We start from the raw sequence: 5,782 nt of genomic DNA, 5'->3' as shown, positions 1-5,782 counted from the left end.
ACGCCATCCCCTTTTCCTTATGAATCAGGGTGAAGTCTCTCTCAGGGAGGAGTGATAGGGAATGGCAAAGGACACACTGACAAAGGAGATTAAACAGAACTGGATTTGACAAGCACTGTGGTAATTGGACAATTAAAACAGACATTCAGATGGCGGGGGAAGAAGAACAAACTGGGGAAGAGGTTAAAGAGAATGGTACAGCAATGAAGGAATGAAAACCCAAAATCCCTGTAAATGGTCATTAATACTAATAAAATTTAATAATAATAATTAAAAATTTAAAAGGATGATGCAGAACTGACCAGTATTTAATTCTATTGTTCTTTTCCATTTTACTTGCTATTTGCTGTCCCACATATACGTGTTCATATGTGAAAGTTTAGTAACTTTCTAAAAGAATATGCCTTTAAAAATATGACATACCCTGTATCCATGTCATAGAATAGTAAATCAGAATTTTAACTCTTTTCTTCCAGCTTTGGAATTGTTGGTGATTGTCTCTCTAGTGACCTACTATTTAAGGACTCTTCAGAAGCTTGTCTGAAAGATCTCTGGATGCTTCTCATTCCTTCTTCACAACAATGAGGTAAGCAGAAAAAAAAGATGATAATCCTTCCCTCAGGCAGCTGGCTCAGGTGTTGGATTTAAGGGACATTATGAGATGTTCTATATTTTTATGTGCTTTTGAAAATGACAAATTCCTAAGATTTAAGAATGAACCTCCATTTCTTAAAGGACAAGTTCAAGAAATCACGCAATGTGATTTATTCATATTCATTATTGTCTCTTTTGTACATTTTTACCATCCTCTTTTAGTCTTTAAACTGGAATCAATCTAAACCAAACAAATTACATTATGCTCATGCTGTGCTGACCTTGCCTCTAAGTTACATCCTCTAAGATAGATTTGCTTGGTCTTTTGACAGTCGATACAGTATTCTTCTACAGCAGCATAATTCAAAGGCATTGATTCCTCTTCTACCATATTTATTCATTGTTCAATTTTCAGATGTTTAAGAAACAATTGAAAAGACCGTGACTTGAGTCAGCCACACCTTAGACTTTAAACTAGTAACATTGCTTTTTACTACTTTGGAGAGGTTCTTGACAGCAGACTTTCACACTGCAATACATCTTTGGGTTTCCTGACTTCCAGTACCCTGTGTGTTGATTGTGGATCCAAGTAAAATTAAGTTACTGACAATTTTTTTCTTCTGTTCCATCTATCTGACTATTTGACCAGTGGTGAAATTTTTTGTTTTCTTAATGTTGAGATGTAATCCATGTTGAAGGCTGCAGTCTTTAATCTTCTGCAGCAAGTGTTTCAAATCTACTCTCCGTAAGCAAGATTATGTCATTTGTATAACATAGTTTGTTGATGAGTTTTCCTACAATTCAGATGCCACGTTCTTCTCAGTATAGTCCAGCTTCTCAAATCATTTTGTTCATCATACAGACTGAATAGGTATGGAAAAAGGATACAACCCTGATGCACACATTCTCTGATTTTAAACTGTGTAGTGTTCCCTTGTTTTGTTTGAACAACTGCTTCTTGATCTAGGTATAGGATCATCATGATCTGGAATCAATGCAACAGGAGTGTCTGTTTTTAGATGTTTTTGGTTTTGTTTTTTAAGTATCCAGACAAAGATGAATTAGCACGTTGTTTATCTAGTGGTTCTGTAACAGAGATGCCACAAGTGAATTTCTTTAATAAACAGAAATTTATTATTTTAGTTTAGGAGGCTAGAAGTTCAAATTCAGAGTGCTAGCCCAATGGGAAGACCCTCTCTTACTATTGGTTCTAAAAGATGGTCTTTTGTTCCCATCAATATCTTTAGCCTCGTGTTCCTTGGAGATCTCAATGTGTCTTAGTCATCTCCAATGTCAAGGAGTCTTCTAGTGCAGAAATCTAGATAAAAAATTATATACTTATTCCTGGAAATTATTTCTTGGTGATACTGAGGTCGCTTTTCTTAGCTCAATTTCCTCCCTTACATCTCTTGTGATATTAAAAAGTGCCATAGACCATACTCCATGGAAATATCCTCCACATTGAATTAAAGCTATGATGGAGTTAAAGAGTGTTGCGTTCCACCTTTAATTGTTCCACTACGACTTGGCCGATCAGATCATGGGAGATTATCCACATTATATCATTACATACATGTATTTGGTAAGGGACACAATATAAAACACACATATACCATATTTTCATACAGTCTTTATAAAACAACTGTATTTCATAATAATTGGCGTATGTATAAAGCTTTCACATGATACACACTGCTAATATAGTATATGTAGAAATGATCCCTAAAATAGTAGTGCGAGCCTGTTGACACAAAAAACTCCTAAAAACCATTCCTCTTTACAAAATCTTTTCTGTACTCTAAACTGATAATCATGTTCTTGCAAATTCTGTTCTAGCCAACCTGGTTGACAGTGGATTGTGCATACAAAATACTGTATCACAGTTCTCACTCCATGCTCACATGCTGTTCTTCCCAAAGTGTCCTTGCATTCTTGGACATCTGGTGAAATCCTATTCAAGCTTCAAAGCAATCTGTGATCCTTTCCCTGAAACCGGGGGGGTGGAGAGGGGTGGGGGGGGATTAAATGGTGGAGGCGAGGAAATTGGGGTTAGAGAGGGGAGATTTCAGACGCTTTGCCCTTCCTGGGAAATGGATTCACCAAAAGATTAGGGAGCGTGCCAGCGGCCCAATTCCGTAGCTGTCTTGGGCAGCATGAATGCGATTTTGTCAGAACCTAAAGCTCAGGAAACTGATTACACTGGTCCGTCTGTCCTGTTTCCATTTTCATAAGCAAAATAAAAACTGTTCTTTGCACCTTTCCCCTTTCCCTCCCTATCCATCAATCTTCTGCATTCTTAAACACACCCATTTCCTATGTTCAAAGTAGGAAAAACAATGTTTTGTATTGCTTGTTAGGCAAACAGTAGATGTTATTTTTCTGTTTTTAATCTAGTCTCAATTTTACAGATTATTCTCCTAGTAAAGCAGAGATTTTAAAGAAAGAAGGAAGAAAAGCAAAACTTACATAGAATGGAGTAAATTTCAAAGAACTGTATTTATTAGACTATACAATTCATATTTGCTGTATCATTTGTATGGTGAAGAGAATGAAATAATGAAGGGAAAAAAATCAGCACCTGCACCTAGTTTGTAGAATGTTTTATTCACATTGAGAAGGTGAAAGCATGTTTAACAGATGCAAATTAAGATCTCTTACATTGCATCTAATAAAACGCTTCCAAGTGTTTGGTATAAAGAAGGCTATTGTCACAAGTGTATTTTCCTACTCACGTGCATGCCCTGGCTTTCTGTTTTTATCTTCTACATCCTTTTTCTAATTATCTACTTTTTACATTGCCAGAAAGTCATTATGACAGTAGATTGGAGACAATGGTAGTAGGAGAATATCAGATGTGTGCCATTTTTTGGTTATCAAGTGCTACTCTAACAGAATTACCATGAGTGGGTGGCTTTAGCAAACAGATTTTTTTTCTTTTTCACCTTTTATGAAATCAGAGGTGTGAATTTAGAGGAAAACTTCTCTCAGCTGGGGAAACGCCTTGTCTCTTCTCAGCTTCTCTTCTTCAATTCCATGTGATTTTCATAAGGTGTAGTATCCATCTTACCTCTTATCTGTTCACTTGCTTAATTTGCTCTTTAATATCTTAAAAGACACAATTTAATTGCACCTTATGCTAACACTGCCACATTAACATAATAAGGAAAACCCACTTGGAGCAGGATTAAAACTACAGGCATAAGGGTTAGGATTTATAACACATATTTCAGAAGGATATAATTCAATCCATAACTTGCCCTTTTGTGAGTCCCTGTATAATTTATTATACGGAAAAATTACTATCTGTTGCTAATGATCTTATCCCAGCCACTCATATAATCTAATTTTGACAGTGCTGAGGGCGGGGGAGCTCGTGTTGCTTCTATTCCCAATTATTTGCTCTTTTAGTCTTACAGCTGAAAAAAAAATTTAAAAGAAAGCAAAAAAAGTTATGAAATAAGTTTTTTTGGCCATGATTTTGAGAAGTATTTTTTCCCTTTTTTAGTTTCGGGACACTGGTCTTGGTTAAGTTCTCTGAGTCCACACTCCCAAAGATAGCTGTTGAGCTGACTGACACAGGATGCCTCTGTTGCGGCTGTTACGGTGCCTGTCTGGAGGTCCCAATCTGCCATTCCCATGGAAGGTGATCTCACAGAATGTGGAAATTGTTGAACAATATAATTAATATCACACAAAACCAAAATCGTCCAGAACATTATTAAAGAATAGCTAGAATAGCACTTAAACAGAGAGCTGCCAGAAGATCAAGCTGGATTTAAAAGATGCCATGGCACGAGGGATATCATTGCGCATGTCAGATGGATCCAGAGTGAAAGCAGAGAATACCAGAAGGAAGTCTGTTCAATTAGTCATGCAAAGGTACTTAACTGTGTGAATCACAATGAATATGGCTAACAGTGAGAAAAGTAGGAATCCCACAACATTTAATTGTGTGCACATCAAACTTAGACGTAGAGGAAAACAAACAACAACAAAAAACAACACATGACATGTTTATATTTGTATCTAGATTAATGTATACGACTGCTTATTTTGCTAACATTTAAAACATTGAAGAAAATGTACCACAAAAAAAAAATGTTCAAGGTGAGCTTATTTTAAATGCCACCCAGGCAGATATATGCACATCCATGTTTATCACAGCTTTTTTCACAATAGCAAAGAGTTGGAAACAATCTAAGTGCCCACCAACAAACGAATGGATAGAGACACTGTGGTATATTCACACAATGGGATACTATGCTGCATTGAAAAACAAGGAACTCATGCAATATTATTCAAAATGGGTGACCCTGGAGGACATTATGCTGAGTGAAATATCTCAGTCGCAAAGGGACAAATACTGCATAGTGCTACTATTGTAGAATGGAACTGACATTAGGGTTGGAGTGAGACTGAGAAAAACTAGATAAATTATGTATTCTGCATTGAAACAGATGAGGGAGAGAACTGTTTGAAAGAGATATATGATTGGGTATTATGGTTATGACAAGAGTCCAAAATGAAGGTTTCGTAGTGGAGTGCACTTGGGGCAGGAGGGGGGATTCCCTACCAATGAAATAATTTTTCTTTTACTTTTCAAAGAGAAGAGCGAACTGGGGGGGAGGGGTGGGCAGGGAGAAAAATGCAACAATGAATGTATGGAAATCCAAAATCTCTGTAAACGTTCATTAAAATTAATTTAAAGGAAAAAAGTGAACAAAAGTTATTTATTTTTTTTAAAAGTTATTTCTTTAAAAAAAGAGTAGCCGTTTACAAATTTCAACGTTTGTTACCAAGAAATCTTGTGTTGGAACATCAAGTCAAAACCAACTCATTGATAACTAACCCTACAGCAGGTTTTTGCAGGCTACAAACTGTATAGGAGGAAATTGTCTATCTTTCTGCTATATAGAAAAGTAGTGTATTTGAACAGCCTACATTTTTGTTGACAGCACAGCTCCTTATTCACAAGGCCACAGACCAAAAAAATAATTGACATCTTTGGACTGTGGTGTTAGCAAGGAGAATTTGAGGACATGAGGACCAAAAAAGAACAAACAAATCTGTCTTAGAGAAAGTCCCACCATGCACTTGTCCACTGCATCGTCATCTCACATAGCTTGGCAATGTTATCAGGAGGCACTAATTCTTGGAAAATGCAGAGGGTTAGTGAAAGAAAGACCTT

The sequence above is a fragment of the Elephantulus edwardii genome, unplaced genomic scaffold, assembly GCF_000299155.1.
Source record: "Elephantulus edwardii isolate Elephantulus edwardi_28Jun2011 unplaced genomic scaffold, EleEdw1.0 scaffold00007, whole genome shotgun sequence".
Classification (NCBI taxonomy): Eukaryota; Metazoa; Chordata; class Mammalia; order Macroscelidea; family Macroscelididae; genus Elephantulus; species Elephantulus edwardii.
The sequence above is the reverse complement of the archived record's forward strand: the minus strand, read 5'-3'. Positions refer to the sequence as shown.